Below are 17727 nucleotides of genomic sequence, written 5' to 3' on the forward strand. Positions count from 1 at the left end.
AATTTATTTTTCAGTCTCAGGTAAAAATATTCCTGACAAGAACTATGGCTCCGAGGTTTCTGACTTGGGAAAGAGGGAAACATGCAATATAGTGGGTCATAATAAAATACAGCCTCTACTCCCTGTGTTTTGCATCCCTTCAGTCATTCCTAAGGCCACAGCTATAGATTCAATCACTCCTTGCCCTTCCTATCACTCTTGTAACCCTTCCTGCCTTAATTTGCTCATGGTGCAAATCAGCTTCAATTTTCCTACACACACAAACATATGGATTCAAGATGTGGGTTGGTCTTGCAGAAGGAGATGGCGTTTTTTACTTCCCCTGAAACTGAATAGGCAATTGTCACAATTCAAGCTATTGTACTAAATTTAAAAAAAAAAAAAAAAGAGAAGGTTATAAAATGGGAGACTGTGTATGGGTGGCAAAACTGGGCCCTATGTAAATGTTGTGCAGAGCATGAGTATGCTTATAAAAAAAGCAATAGAGAATTAGAGGAAACTATTTCAGTTTACATTCAAGTATATTATGGGACTGTTTATAGGGCCCAAAAGAACTTTCTGAGCATTAACACATGTAGTATGAGACACAGAGGTGGTAGAATCTATATAAAGGTGAATAGACGTGTAAAACCAGAATAACTTGTTAGCATTTACGTTGTTGCTGCCTTGAGGCTATGGCAACTATTTCACCCACCTTTTAGAAATTTGTTCAGTGTTCTTCTGTGGGGTAGAATAAAAGACAGCATTTCTTTAAGGTCAGGGAACAATGTCAATGATAAATCAAGCTAATCTTGTACAGTTCTCTCAGTATAATGAAGGACATGTGAGAATCCTATAGAAAAAAGTACTGTTATTAATAATGGGCTACGAAAGAAGGTGAGGAAGGCTACGTTTTGTTCTTGTTCCTCCTTTTTAATTGTAAAGATCAGGTGATGTATATGTCTCTAGAAAGTAAAACAGGGAAGTTTCCCATTTGTGTCACGTTAGAAATTTATCTATTTTCACCCTTTTCTAGGTAACTTCTTGGAGTGTCTAGACTTCTAGACAGAAGAAGAGTGGGAATTCTGCCATCAGAAAAGTCTGTGCAAATGAATCCTGATTAATGAGAGGGAAGGTGAGTTTTATTCACACTGTTTGGTTTTGATTTTAACTTGAGTACTGAAAAACACTCAGGAGAAAACTGGTCTCACCCTTTCTTCAGGACAGAAGAAGTTCAAACTGAACATGTGAGGTCTCCAATGACTCCTCCAGCAAAGTTCTGAGAGAATTACCCTTCCTGGTAGCTTAAAGGTGTGAAAAAAAAAAAGAAAGAAAAGAAAAAGAAAAACACCTTCCTCTCCCACATTCTGTCATACATTCAACCTTTTTATAAATTATTGAGAAACATGACAATTAATAGTTTATCTTTTAAAACATTCTTACCTAGATTTTTGAACAAATGGAGAAACAGATGGGGCATTCACCCATCTTTATCCTACACTAGGGAGTGCTTTATACTTCCATGAGGCATAACAAATGGTTCCATTTGCTATGGGGTTTGCTCTCAGCTGGGACAGAAACTGGGGTATGTCTTTACTACCAAAAAGATGTGTGTTTTAAAGCAAGGAAATCAATATGCATTACTATCCTGCTCTAAAATCCCAGCGGAGTCAAACATCATTTTTACTATACAGTACCTCAGTGAGGCCAGCACTAAACTTTCCAAGGCGGCTGTACTTAAGTGCATTAGGGTAAACCAATAGAGATTTGTTTTCTTGAGGGTTTACTGAAAAAAACCCACCCTATTTTAGTTGTCTTATAACAGAAAAAAACACCACCTATATTTCTGGGGGAGTGGTAGAATTTAAGGTAGGCCAAAAAGAGAAGGAAAACAATCTCTTGTACTGTTGACTCATTCTCTACCTCACTGCGGCTTGGCTCTCCTGACGTTCCGTTGAAGAGTCTCTAAAAAAACTGGGTTTTGTTTCGAAATGGAGGTGTATGAGAGACTCACATTCACACCTTGCCTGTAAGAAGCTAGTCTCTTGGTCCCTTTTCACAGCTGACTAAACAAACAACTCTGGCTTAACAAAGAACCACAAACAGCAGAACTGATTATAGCCCACACGGAAGAAGGAGCTTGTTTCAACAAGGTTAATGAAGGTCAAATGAAACATGGTTCATATTTCCATTACCCACCAATAAACTTACATTACATTACATTTCATTACACTACATTTCTAGAATTTCAGTCCAAAGCCTGGATTTTCCACCTACGTCATTCGTCCTGGGAGGAGACCTTACTGTCTTTGAGGTATAGACCAATACCACCTCTACTGCACAAGTGGTCAGCGTAAAAATACATTAAAAGAGCAGGAGAACAGCATCATTTTGAAGGCATCAGTATCTCTATTCTAGCCACATTATGAAGCCATATTAACCACAACATGAAAGCTTCCTTTATTTAACAGGACAGGTGTGTACTTCACAAGATCACTTCACAGTTGCCCTTGATAGACGTTCTAGTAGCTTAGGTCACCTACTTTGGGCTTCAAGTTAGAGGTAAAGGATAGCATAAATTTCTAATTTGCCTGCTCTAGTATTGCTTTAACCCTATTTGTACCACTATAGTATTTCCCAATTAATCTACGAAGTTCGATTGCATGTAAGGAGACATGAACTGGAAAAGTTCTTGCCATACTTTGAGCTGAATACTATTATTATAAAGAACTTTCTTATACTGCAAAGATTAATATACTGGGCCAAGCAGAATCCACCGCTCAGAACTTCAGCTGAACTTACTTCTGTAAAGTTGACAGACCTTTTGACTGTTTTAGTGATGGTATAATTCAATTCACTTAATATTCTAGGCAAAACTATTATGAGTCGCCATTTAAATTCTGTGTCTCAGATCTACCTGACAGCTCTTGGAAATCACAGCAATACACCTGAAAGCAGCTAAAGCATCTGCATGTTACAATTCAGTATACTATGGAATCGCTCACAGGGCTAAAAGCAATAACTAGTTCACATGGATTCTTTCTACTACTGCTACTTTCAGCAATCAAACTGTCTTTGATATCTCTATATAAAACTGCAGTGTTCAGAGTAGATACATCTGCATATTTTCTTGGCAGGCACTTTGTATACAATTGTCCATTCTAATCAGAATGAAAGATTAATTTAAGGCTGAAATGTAGGGAAAGTTTGAGCAAAAAGGTTTAAAAAGCTTCTAACATGACCATTGTACATATTTTAAAAATATTTACTGACGGTCCTCTGTTTTGGCCTCAAATCATCATAGATTAAATGTGTCAGAAAAAGTACAAGGATGACCACAATGAAGATTTACTTTTTATGAAAAAACTGATATAAACCCCAGGAATTCCAGCTTGCATTTAGAAGCTGGTGTTTCAGAAGTATTTGCCTAGGAGTAGAAGAAGGGAAGAGAAAAAGGCCAGAGAAAATGAAATGTAAGGAGAAGGTAAGCTAGCTTTGAAGTCAGGATAGTTTAAGATGCATGAAGATACAGGAGTCAGGTTTGTAGCCAGGATACGAATGACTTAAAAATTAAGACAAAGTGCAGAGCGTAACTGCTCCAAAAGTGAGCAGACAAAAAAAAAAAAAAGTACGGGGAAGATAAGTGGGATGTGTCATACGTAATAATTACGAAAATTACATACAGACAATAAAAAGTAATAATTATGAAAAGGTTTAAAGACTACTGGCTGGCAGAATATTCTAGGACAACTTTGATTTGCACATATCCTTTCAGTGCATGTAGGCGTTTCCTGCTTCGGCTGCAGTTTACTCAGATGTGTAATAGAAACAGGAAAAGATGCTCTTAGGAGGTTAAACGCAGTCTTTTGTAAAGTGTGAATGTAGGTATGCATATACTGTGGGCTCGATATCTGACAGAAAATGGGTAGGAAATGGTATAACCTGGCATAAATATATTTGATGGGGGTACAGTCATTTACCTTAGGTGAGTATTTGGCTCATTTTCGCTCATGTTGTGCCAAGTCTTTGACATTGTCAAGGTGATTTTATTAATATACTATTAGCTATTTATTGAACCAGACCTGGCAGGATTCAAGTGCCTCTTCAGAAATGCTGAAAGTCCTGAGCTGACACTGGAAACAATGTATCTCAAGGGCTTTCAGAATTGGCCAGAGCACGTTTTGCATCTTAGAAGACCAGCCCCTTTGTGTTTGTCTTAAATAAAGTTGATGTCTTGCATTTTGTTTGATAATTATGCATATAATGACCATGATCCATTAAATTGCAAAATTACAACTGAGAAATATTACTGAGAGTAGTAGAAAACATATGTGTAACAAAAGGCCAAATTTTTAGACTTTAGGGCAGTGTAAGTCCCTTTGGACAAGGACTACTTTTTTGGGTTTTTTTTGATTAACATCTAGCATGCTTAGGTATGGGTTTGCTGCTGGTGGGTCTATCAGTTTCTACAACTCAGGTATATAATATAATACAATGTCTGTGCAGGTATAAAACTTCTAGCCACATCTTAAGCGAGTATGTAACTTCAAGCATAAAAATAAATCCAAGTAAGTTGAAGGAACTAGCTATTTTTTTGAGTACTGCTAAAATAGAGTTGTTGAGGAAAGAGACATTGAAAACACTCTGAACTCATTTATTCTTAGATTGTTCTCTTTAGACAGGACACATATTGTGACATGAAGAAATGAAGATGGGAAAATCTTGGTCTGTTGTTGATCCAGGATACTCCTGCTGGATGTCCCAGGTACTTAGTAAGGAAGGAAGCCAGAACAAGGGAATATCAATCCTCATCAATCCCCAGCTATTCAACATTTATAGGAAAGTCAGAAAGTTCTTTCCCAGAAGACAGGATTTTATCTGAGATTGCAATACTAACTTAGAATTGCATGATGATTTAATTAAAAGCCTTGTACTACCTGGAATTAATATGTGAAGGATTAAAACTTGGGTCACTTACAGATCCAAAATTGAGTTATTAATCAGAAAATGCAGAAAAGCTTGGCTTTTTAAAGTGTTTTCACCAGGGAGTGGCTCCATCTGATGAACGATCATTCTAAACAGTGACATAGCATCTGTGCTAATAATGTCTGCAGATGATAAGGAAATTGGCAGGTAGCAAATAAGGGAAAAAGTTACTTGTGCTGTGCAGGCTAAATGGCTTAATTAGGTTGTCATGATGAGCATAATGCACTTTAATACAACTAAGGAGAAAATAAAATTCCAAGTTCTGCCTTTACAATGGGATACTGTTTTGGCAAATAGTCACTCTGAGAAGTGTTTAGTAATCCCTGCTAATTGCCTCAGGGCAAACACTCAAAGGAACTCCATGGCCAAGAAAGCTAATATCTTGGAGGCGTCTCTGGATACCCTATATCGTGGTAGAACAAAACAGGGTACCAAGCAGAGAAGTCACTATGCCTAAATATGTAGCACTGCACCTAGAATGTTATGTCCGAGCAATATAGTTGCACCTTAGGATGAAATCCAAAATGAGAAAAAGATAAAATGAAGAGACTAAAATGATGTTAAAGCTACAAGACAAGTCTTATTATATGCAAGGAATTTAACTTACCAGGTTGGATAAGATCACTATGGATAGATATTTACACACTGAACAGCTACTTGGTAGTGTGAGCTTTCTGACCTTTCCACTAAGGCATAATAAAATCTAATGATCAGGAATTGGAGTTTGAGAAATGGAACTTCAAAATAAAATGTAATTAAAATGATAAACTCCTGGAATCATCTTTCTACTGGATGCTCCATTCTGCCATCATGGTTTTGTGTCTTAAGAAATTACAGGAAATGTACGTCCAGCTCTAAATGCAAATGTGGAAGAAAATCTGCATATCCTGATTAAATAAAGACAAAAAAGCCAACAAAACTGGCTAATAAGTATCTCTGTATTAATTGAACAGTACTGGCCCTTATCTGCTTGTTGATTTTATGTTGATGATTGTGCCAAGCAGTTCATGCAAAAGGACATAAAATGGCAAGAATCAAAGCATTACTCTTTACATGTTTAAAAAAGAGTAAAAATATAAGAAGCCTACAATTCTGCTACAAATCCATTACTGGTCTATATTAAAGTATTCATTTAAAGAATGGAAATACCTAATTACACTAAAAGTGTAGTAGATATATGTTTACTTTCTGTATGTTAAAGCATATTTGACATCTCAAATGAATCTATCAATTGTTTACTCCAGAATGCCAGACTTACTATGTCTACTGGTTCTTTACCAGCCTATAAAATCTGTTTGTCTTCTACGTTTTAGGGAAATATATACAGTTTCATAAATGCCACATGCACCACAAAAGGAAACACTTTCCACATTTTTAGGTGCCTTTCTTCCTTGCTGTTGAACTAGATCTTTCTTTAAGATGGATCAAAATTCCTAAAAACCCTTCAAAATAGTATCTTGTTTAGTCAAAAACTGAAATTATCTTGGATCTTCAATCCTATTTTTAGTTTTGAGGTATGTATGTCACTCAGTTTTGTTCCAAGTCACCCATATTTTACATCTGTATCATTTCATATCAGTGTCATCATTCTGAAAGCTGAATATTTCAGTTTAATAAATGGAAGGTACAGAATTACAATTAATTGCATGAAATGCGTGAAATGCAAGATCATTAATTTTTTTTTGCAGCATCCATTTTTGCGTACTGCTCTTTGAGCCAGTATCGTAGAACGCAGTCTCCCACTTCAAACTGTAGAGGCTGAGCATCACGACAAATGCCTGCTCCTTTAAAAAATACTCCCTAGATATATTTTAAAGATCAGTTAGCCTCTGTAATCTAGCCTTTATAGATGTGTATAAGAATGTCTTTGTAAGGTATGACCCAACAAGTATGTAGCCACTTACCCTTTTATCAGCACAATTATTACAAAGAAAATTGACCTAATACTGTAGATACTAGTTAATTTGTCATTTTGATACAATTTTCAAGTCACTCTTTAGCATTCATAGACATTTAAAGAGAAAATATGAAACCGATGTGATAAGTCACTCACTGCTGGAGGTTAGGCTTCAGAAGGAAACAGCTTTAGTAATGATAACATAGTGAATAGGCTGTAATGATTGATAGCAGTAGGTGGGTTACTTCCCTATTGGTCACCTAACTCCCCTGCATCCCTACTAGATCTGCTCCTGATAGGCCGAACCTTGTACAATCCACTAAGACCTAAAATTCCCATTTTTGAAATTAACACTGCCATTAATCAACATGAATGGGAGTTGAACAAGTTGCTTGACTCTTGCAAAAAACTAATTTAAATTATTTGGACAACAACCTGACTTCTGAGAGCAAAAGTACTTGAGCCATCTATTCTATAACTGTGCACAGGGACAAGGAAAGATAAAATATAAGTTTTCACACAAAAAGGTACTCCTACATGGTAGCTGTGCCATTATTATGGTTTGATATTTTATATTTTTTGAAAAACAAAATTCTAAGAGTCTAGCATAGTAAAACACATTACAATCTATCCTTGAAAGTTATAAATTGTTAGATTAGTTCAGCTTAGTAAAGAGAGTTAAAGGGAAACAAAGTGCGTGTGTGTGTGTGTGTGTGTGTAGGGGACTGACATGTTAAGATTTTGGATGGAGGGGTGTTTATCTAGCAAATCACAATCAGGCACATCTCTGCCTTAAATAGAACTCTGAAATTATTTGACCATAAGATATGGCATATAAAGAACTATCTTGCTGTCAGAAAGATGAAATGCCTATGGTAAATCGCCCTAGCAAACAAATTCCTAGCAAAATGCAGTGTTGGAGAGCTAGAGCTAGACAAATTTAGTATAAAAATAATAGGCACAATTTTTATTGTGAGGTTAATTAATCATAAGAACAACTTACTAAAGTGGAATAGAGTCTTCAGAACAACTTACTAAAGTGGAATAGAGTCTTCAGAACTTGACATTTCTAATCAGTGTACAGTTTTCTCTAAGCTATATTTTTAGTTTAGCTAAGTATTATGAACTTACGGTAAGAAAATATAGGCAGAGTCTTATTTTTCTATGGGATGATCTTTCAGCCTTAAAAATGTCTGAAATGATTAAGAATGCATAACTTTGGAACAATAGCGGGCTTATTGACAAACATTACATTGTGATGTGGAGAAGCCAAACCGAAACTTTAAATGTTCCAGTTTAGGTCCTTTTCAAGAGGAAATTCTGTATTATATTCATCAAAGGCATCCATCAACATGGAAACAATTTATCAGTGATATTCTGGCTCTGAGAGGGAAGGAGGGCTAGATGGTCCCTTGCAACCAACATTTCTAAGATTCTATGATTTTGCTTGCTCAGTATCACTTAAAAATATATATGTCCTTAGGCTAATTGCTACGTTTGTGTACAGTCACTGAAGTATTTTTTGATGCTTATAATTTCAGTGACTAGAAGTTAGTCTTATATAATTAGTACTTTACACCACATTTACAAATAAGATAATTCAGACTTTGCTTACAAAAGCTTGGCATTTTGCTCCATGTTTATGTGGAGTTTCCTCACACAAGAGTCTTGAATAATTTCAGACAAACCTGAAATTAATGGTAGATACAGGGTTTCAAAAACTCTTGAAATGGAGATTTAAACAATTTATTTAGGTGTCTAATTTTGAACATTCACATTTTTAAAAATTTACTTTGAAGTGCCATATCTAACATTTTTAAGTTTTTCTTATTAGAAAGTATTTGTAAAGTTTTGTTGCAAACAAGCACTAACTTTTCCTGCCAATTATTAAAGTTACGAAAGTATTTAATATGAAATTTTGCAATCCAGAAAGCTGGCATAACATAATAGCTTCAGTATCTGTATTTGTACTTCTGCTTTGTTTGTGCAGTTCTTATAGAGCAGAAGAACAACAATGCAATGCTGTCATTCTTTGATGGCCAGATGTTTCAAGAAGCACAATTAAATTATTATTTTTTTAATCATTAAAAAGCCACTAGTTGGAGAATGGATTAAGTAGAGACAAGAAACTTCTTCCAGCAAATCAAAGATGAAGCAGGGTATATTCTTGCATTAGCAAACACACAGAATATTAAGTTAACTTCATGCTAAAATAAAGATAGTGAATTATACAAAGGAAAGAAATACAAATAGTACAGCTTCACTGGAACTGTTGAAAAATATTTTCTTTTTTTATATGTGTGTATATATAAAACTCTCAGTCTTTTAATAACCATGAGAGAACTAAAGGTGCCTGGGAAAATAAATCATGTGAGAATTTGAGTACTGGCTGCTGCAGAGCCCAGAGGAGGTTTGGACAATGCTCTGGAAAAGTGAAGTGTTGTGGAAAATATTACAGTGTTGTGGAAGAAGTAATAGTTTATTAAACATAAGGACTGCAAAAATGAAATGATGTGTGGTCTGGCAAATGTTTCTTTTTAAAAGCTATGCATGTCGCTCATCCAAAAATATGCTGGAAGAACCCAGAGCTAGTTGAGGACCAGCAGCTGTACATGCCTGCTGAGCACAACAGTCAGAGAGAGTTAATGCGGATCTGCCCTTAGTGTGTCTCTGATGCAGATTACAGCCATTTTTGTCCACAAGTAGAATAACAGAGATAAAGATAACATTTTCAGAGAAATACTGGGTTTTTTTAGGATTTATTTTAGCAGTGGCCAGTGTTTACTGCTCTCTAGAAAAATTGAAATAATATTCTTAAATTGTAGGTAGCCATATTACCTATGCTTTGTTGTATTACCTTTTTGCAGGGTAATAATCTGTGCCCAAACGTATGCATATGTGCTGTTGCTGTCAGTTGACCACATGGGTGTAGCACTGGGATACAAATAGGATAAAAGACCCACAATTCTACAGTAACACTAGAAACTGAGGCCGGTGGTGCCCTTTGTACCCTAAATGGCAAGTCTGAAGTATAAGCCCACAGGCAGAATATTAAAGACAAATAAATAGTTGTGGTACAGCTGAGTCAGCATGCACTTAATTTGTATACTTGGGAGCTGATAGCACTATTGCAGAAAAGCTGGAAACGTTCTCTATTTCTGTAGTTCTCAGTGAATCTACTGGTGTTACTAGAGTGCTTTGCAAAAGTATATAAGTAGTTGCTGCTATCAATTTGCACTGCTTGAATAATTTGAAACATTTTCTCTAAAGTAATTCTCTATTTATAATTGGATGAATTTTCCCCTAAAATTCTGTAAAGAAAATATATGATCCCTGTTTTGTTTTGCTTTTGTTTAAAAAAAAAAAAAACTAGCCAAAGATAGTCTTTCATGACTCCAGAAATCTTTATTGTAGGTTTGGGTAGATCTTTATAATAAGTAAGGCATTGCTCAGCATACTATGGTACCAAGGGCTACCAAGATGATGAGAGGGCTGGAGCATCTCTCCTATGAAGAAAGACTGCCAGAGCTGGGCCTGTTCAGCCTGGAGAAGAGAAGATTGAGAGGGGATCTCATCAACGTGTACAAGTATCTGAAGGGGGAGTGTCAAGAGGATGAGGCCAGCCTCTTCTCCGTGGTGCCCAGCAACAGGACAAGAGGCAATGGGCAGAAACTGAAACACAGGAAGTTCCATCTGAACCTGAGAAAAAAACTTCTTCACTGTGAGGGTGACAGAGCATTGGAACAGGTTGCCCAGAGAGGTGGTGGAGTAGTCTCCTTCGCTGGAGATATTCAAAACCCGTCTGGATGTGATCCTGGGCAATGTGCTCTAGAGGTCCCTGCTTGAGCAGGGAGGTTGGACTAGATGATCTCCAGAGGTCCCATCCAACCTAAACGATTCTGTGATTCTGTGATTCTGTAAAGCAAGTTGATGTGCTAGTGCAATTGAATTTTGAACAATTCATTAAACAAATGGGCATATGGGATGAAATACAAGAAATGATACATTTCCAAAGACTAAATTCCAGAGCTAGATCTCTTCTGAGTATCTCACCAGCTTAATAGCAGGTTGTCTGCCCCTTTTTTCTTGACTTACCCAGCACAACTGACTGCAGTAAGAGGTTGAAATAAGAATCTGATAAAAATGAATGAGGGCAGAAGGGGATTTTGAAGTGAAAGAACTGCTCTTTAGAGTCTCAAGGGGAACCCTAAATAATTGACATAAAGGGCCTATGTGTCTGAAGACAGCAGGTGATCTGTGGGCTACATATGTATCATTTCCTAAATAAAGAAGAAATAAAAGAAATAAAATCAGACCATCATCCTGAACGTATATTCTTCTAGTGTGGATGTTAAAAAAGTTAGCCAACTCTCATCCAGAATTAATAAAAAATGATTACACTGATTAGCAAAATAATGAAAAATATCCAGAACTTTGTAGACAAGCATCAGCTTCTTTACCTATGTTTTGCAAGAGCCAATTGTTTCAAAGTGGCAAGTGTAAATGCAGCACCTGTGACTTCAGCTAAGTCTCTTATTCAGATTAAGTAATGTCATAGCTGATTCCAAGTCTTAAATCTTTTTCCAGAAGTGGAGACTTTTGTAAACAAAATGTAAAAGGTTTTCTGGTTGGCTATTGCCATTTGCTGCTGACACCAGCTTAGGGCTGGCATTGCAAAACGGTAAACTAGCACAGCAATCCTTTCTGCATCACTTTAGAGTTTGCCTCAATGTGAAGCCAAATAATTCACTAATTTTCTTCTAGACTTACTTGCCCTCAATGTCACTGAATAATTAATGAAGATAGTTATAGAAAATCATCTCCAGCTGAACTTTTAAGAGTGAGGAAAGAATGGCAGAAGTTTCTTTAAACTAATTAATAGCTTATTTTTGGATAAGCAATGCTAAAATAACGCTGATGAGATTCTAAAGTGTACATTTCTCTGCCTTATAAATGTGGATAAAAGATGCTTTGGGGTCTTCACAGTCGGTACAGGCTGCAGGCATTGACTACTGCCATTTTGCTTGCTTAAGAGTGATAGGCAGAATGGAGACAGCATTACGATGCCAGTCCTTCAAGTACAGTCCAAAATGCGTTGGAATGGGGTCATACTATAACCCACACACAAAATGATTGGCACCACTTGATCCTAATATGATCACAGATGTCTGTAAACACACCCTGAAGAGTGACATCACTCGAAAACTTTTTCACAACAGGCTGCTTTTGACAGCCTGGATGCACTCTAACGCATTGGGCTGCCTCTCTGTTCTCCTGTGTCTTTTTCAGCATTAAGTCTGCTCATTTTGTAAGAGTTTGGGACTGTCTTGCCACTGATCTAAGACTTGAGTGCTTGAGATAGACAACTTTCCTTTGGCCTTTACTTCAGAGACATTTAAAACAAAACATAACACAACATTCAAGATGTTGCAATCAACAGTTTTGTAATCAACAATGATCATTTTGGGAATGGAATTCAAGACATAGTGAGACAAATTTTTCAACACCAAATTACTTCAACTTAGCCCAGGAAAAAGTAAATACACCATCTTTCCATGAATCCCTAATCATAGGGCTTAGGGTTATGACCAGTTAATTAATTCAAGCATACTGTGGGAATCTGAGCAGAGTTGCAATCCCATTTTTATTAAGAAATTTTTGTTGCTTTAGGTAAAGTTGTGGTTTCAAAAAAATAGAAAGACATATACTTTATTGTGGCAAATTGTCACTATCCTTTGTTTCTTTATTTTTCAGATGGTTATAATACTGAATTCAGGATATTATACCTACTTATTCTCCTCTTCTATGAGTCACAATTTCCTGCACTATCTTCTTATCCCAAACTTATATGTTTTGCAGTAATTAGCCAGATTTGATATCATTTCATTGAATTTATTTCAAGTCTTTCTTTCTATTTTCTGTGCTATGAAACTGCAAACATCTGTCATTTTATATCAGTTTTAGATGTAAGAAAAACATTGAGCTATTGTTATAAAATTAATGAAAAGAGATCCCCCTGTAGATAGTGATGAAATGGAAGAAATTAACACATAACTTTCGTGAAAAGAATTATTTTGCTGTATAAAACATCTATTTTACAGCACCTACAATCATAATAGCACTTCAGAGGACAAACCAAAAGAGTTTACAATGCATTTTAGAGCTTGCTTCCAGGAGAAAAAAGATTTTGAGGAATGTAATTAGCTGACCTGTAACTCACTGATACCAGGTGGTCAGGTTGCACAGTGAAGTTCAGCAGTATATCAGCTTGTTGCAGATAAGCTCTGTTGGAAAAAATGAATTTTAGGTTGCCAATCCTCGCTCTGCTCCATCACAGCAGTAGTAATATTTCTGGAGATGAATAGGGAGGCAAAAGTAACAAGGAAGCAAAAATGAAGGGCTAATTTTTCTGAACTGAGGAGGGATCTGATACCAAAGACAAAATATTCCCAAACCTTTAATGGAGGAGAAGGATGGCGGTATAAAAAGCATTGCCCTGTAAAGCACCTCTGTAATTTCGGTGGAAATGCAGCTTGATAATTACTCTGATGATAATCTCCAGAGTCTAGTCCACTGTCCTTGTTGTCCCGGTCTCCAAAGAGAGTGACTAGCTGATACAGGGGATTGCAAGGAGTGCACGGCTAAGCTACAAAAATATGAAGAGATTAAAGGGCAAGCCTAGGAACATTTACTTGGTTAGAATTTCTGCTGATGACAAACAGGAGTTTTTGCCTATGTGAGGACATCAGGATTTGGCCTAGTAATTCACAGAAAGAATTATGTGGATGAAGTCAGATTTCACTCGCAGTTACACAGCAGTAAATTCAGAGTAACTTTTTACTGACTTCATTGGAGCCACTCTGCATTTACACCAGCTTCAATGAGAGCTTAAAATGGTTTATTGAGAATTTGAACTTCGTGCCTGAATTTACAAGAGTGAGAATTGGCTGAATTATGCAAAGCCCGGCACAGACAATTATGTCCAAAGATAACACTGAAGAGGAACCTTTTGCTGCTGTTCTTACTGCATTTCTTCCACTATTAAACTCAACTCCTGTTCCAAAGTTATCTGTGAGAATCAAAGACTTGCAACTACAGATGGACTATGAATTATTTATTGTTCCTTTGCTTACTCTCAGGATAATAACCAATGGCCCATGGTTAGGAATTCTGCGTATACCACAGATGGATTAGATGACCCATTAGGCTCTTCAAATGTCTATTTGTTCATTCTTAAGAGTCTGTTACACCACAGAGGTATAGGATATTCCTTAATATATTATCATCACAGATTGTACTAGTGTGTCAAATACTTCTTTAATAATCAATGGGTTCACTACCTCTGCTTTCCATACTTGAACATAAACCTGCCTAAATCAAGTTTTTGAAAAATCAAGCTTTCAAAAGAAGAGAAGCAATGTAAACAGCCTGGTTGGAATCACCTGCATTCTTCAACTAAATATGAGGTGAAGATGCAAGGAATTTAAAATGAAGTCCATTATTGCCAGGTATTGACATGTCTGTGTGTCATATAAGATGTGAGCCAAGAAAGGATCATCTGGTCAGGTAGCCTTGTAAATTAAGATAGCTCCTAACACTTGTCCAATTTCCATACCTCTATTTTTCTACTGTTATCTCTAATATATAGAGCTAGCTGTAACTGTCAAATAGGAATCTGAACAGAGAAGATTTTTTTCAATCCTATTTGTGCTTCAGAAATGATTGTCCTCCATTGAAACCCATTGATATGAATTTTTGTTAGCTGATGACCGTCAGAATATTACTGCTATCATATGCTGGTTTACATGTGTATTTAGGTATGCATTTTGGATAGGCAAGGTACCTAATGAGGTAATCTAGTTAAAAGGTTAGGCACAGCGCCCACTTAGATTTATTTCTAAATTTCCCTAAACATGTATGTACCTTAGGCAATATTATAAATCCTTCCTCTGACCTATTCTTGACCATTAAGAGAAAGTATGTTTACCCTGAGGAGCTTAAAGGCCATATAATGGACATTCCTCAAGAGGTAGAAAATCGCTGAGATTTCTTTCTACAAAGTCACTAAAATTAAGTATGGGTTGTTGAGGGCAGGGGGAAAATTCAAACAGGTATTTTCTTATTTGTTCTCTCCTTTCAGTGTGGCTGAGCAGTTGAGCAGCTGAGTTGGTGATTAGGGAATCAGCTCTGCTTCGATTTCCAACTTACATGATATGGTGAAGGTTTGCTTTTATTTTTAATGCATATTTTCTTGAGAAAAATTACTCCTGGCTCAAGTTCTATTCCTCTGCATTTTGAAGCAGCAATTAAGAAATTGAATTAAAGTCTGTAAACAGCAAATGTTTCCATCATAAAAACACTAGCAGCTCCACCTCTTTAAAAAGTAGTATGATAAAAAAGCCTCAGAAATTCTTTGAAATCAGATATCTGACACGTATCTGATCTTCCTCTTTAAGATAGTGGGAAGAACAGCGGTTAGGCAAAATCCATGTATGCCTTCCAAATCAGAAAGTCCTCAGGTTTCCCAGCTACAGTTCCCCCCTAAATTACCTTTGCAAAGTTTTATTTAGTATTACTGTACTTAAGGCATTACTGATATTGAGGTGCTTTAGCGCAATAGACTTTGTTTTTGATAACTTAAAGCAGATAAATGTTAATCTTTCTTGTTTCTTCCCATCTACTCTGTGGTCTTTGACATATTTTTCATTATACTCCAGATGTAAACAGATTCTAACTGCACAGCTTCTCTTCTTCTGGTTTTGCTTTTTTTAAAACAGCAGCTTTTTTGGCTTTGGCATCAACATGAGGATAATTACCATGTGGTCTCCATTTGCTTGTAGGTTGAAGACCCCCACCCTAGATCAAAAACAATTTCAGTTGACTGAAATAGCATTTCCCAGCAAATGGAAATGATGCATATCTGGCAACTTTTCAGTGTAAAATGAATCATCAAAACATACCAATTGTAAGCATCTTCACCCTTCCTTCCCCCAGCTCTTAATCCAATGATGGCTAGGCACAGCATACGGCTTCTTCTTCAGTATGTATGCAAAATACATAGGGATACAAAGATAAACACTTGATTGCAAGGCAGCCATAAAATGAGAAAGCATATAATTTGAATCAGATTAGGTTTAAATTAAAATTGCATCAAATTATTTGCCAGAGATTCAAACTGTGAATAGAAAATCCACTTTTCCTAAACTGCTTCCATTCTCTCTCTCTTTGTGTCTGTCTGTCTCTCAGCCTTCCTCCCTTCACTCTGTGCAGGAGTTCTGCATTGCTGTTTGTTTATTTGGCTTCTAATTCAAAAAAAAAAAAAAAAAAGATTGAAGAAATCCACTGCCACTCATACTTCAAATGGAAAGCAAAGTTTTAAAAAGAAAATGCTATCAAAAATGTCACTGAAAAACTCAATGACGAAATATATCTGCTCTTAGCACAGAAGTCAGAGGCAGTTCTTTGCCTGTCAGGGCAATATATGGAATCATAATATGGATCAATAAGGAGAAAAAAAAAGAAAAAAGAACTGAAAGGAAAGGAAAAGATAAGATGGCAGTATGAAAAAATGTTCTGAGTCTCTGTGAGAGAAATTAGGAAAGTATGTGTGCAATAAGAAAAGCTGAAATTCATAAAAAACTTTTACTTGGTTTGAATGTCTTATTTAGTCTATTGTAAACTGCTACTGTTTTAAAAAACCCTGGTCTCGGTTTCCTAACACTGGGACTTTCTACTGCTTTTTGCAAGTTGTTGCTTCTCTGTGTATTTGTAACATGAGGGCAGCACTCATATAATGCTTGTATTGACAAATGATCTGATGTAGTCTTGCAAATTATGGGTCTACAGCTTACTCTGTTTGACATTTATGTTACAGTACTCATAAATTTGGACCTTCTGGGAAACACATGACTACTACTATGTTAGAATCACACACTGGTTTGTTAATGAAAGGCGACAGAGCAGTACCATCCCTCCAGGTGACTACTATCAATTCGTTCTTAAGGAAGGCCTGGGTGTCAGCTAGTGATAAAAAAAGTGATTGTTAGACCCGTACTCAAGAAACAATTCACTGTCATGGATGTTGTTGCTAGCTAACCCCTGCGCCCCAGCTTCCAGCTTTGGATGAGTTTATTATCAAATTTATGGCTAATCAGTTCTGTAACTGTATGCAGATTCCTGAAGGCTCTGATAATAATTCAGGCAGAGAGGAGCATGAAACCTGCAATGGTCATGATCTATTCCTGGAAAGGGAGGAGAACCATGGCTCCTTGCTGATCCTTAGATCTGTCAACTACATTTATGCCTTTGGTCTATTTGACATGCCTGCCGACTGTACTTAAGCCTTTTTAAAAAAGAGATCCATGAGGCGCGTCTCCTGCTTTGCATCAGAACTCCTATTTGTGCACTGACATGTTCAATGTGTATATGAACTCGTAGCAGTGTCCAAAGAAAAGATCAGTGGTGGAGTCTTCAGCGTGTGATGATATATTTTTTATGTTCCTCTTTTTATACTGGGTCAATATAATAATACAATTTACTAGAACTTGTTAATGAGTGGGAAAAGCAGAAGAAAGGGATTGCTGTATAATTCAGTTTCTCCTTTAGCGCACGTAGGCAAGCGTGGGGAAAACTATTTTGTAAGAGAGAAATGGACTTTTCAAATCATCTTTCTTATGTCACACACACACACACGCACACACACTTCAGTATTATCCAGCATCCCCAACAACAGTATGCACCCAAAAATGCGGCCATGGACATTATGAAATGAAACTGAAGGCCATAAAAAGCCTCAGGCTACTGGTCTTCTGATCTTCACCCCCTCTGCAGAATGAGGTGACCCTTCTTGGCCCAGCCTCCGAGGC

General features: G+C 36.7%; 1 long non-coding RNA gene across 7 annotated transcripts in view; it reads left to right on the plus strand.

Annotated features, from left to right (window-relative positions):
- Positions 1-17727, plus strand: part of LOC104149820 (uncharacterized) — a 38842-nt gene that overhangs the window by 6545 nt on the left and 14570 nt on the right. For 2 of the 7 annotated variants that reach the window (XR_011136530.1, XR_695397.2), the window contains 2 exons: positions 1016-1114; positions 1202-10270. This is a non-coding gene — a long non-coding RNA (uncharacterized lncRNA). The other 5 variants (XR_011136534.1, XR_011136532.1, XR_011136538.1 and 2 more) reach the window with 5 other exon arrangements.

This window comes from Struthio camelus, chromosome 1 (genome assembly GCF_040807025.1).
Source record: "Struthio camelus isolate bStrCam1 chromosome 1, bStrCam1.hap1, whole genome shotgun sequence".
Taxonomy (NCBI): Eukaryota; Metazoa; Chordata; class Aves; order Struthioniformes; family Struthionidae; genus Struthio; species Struthio camelus.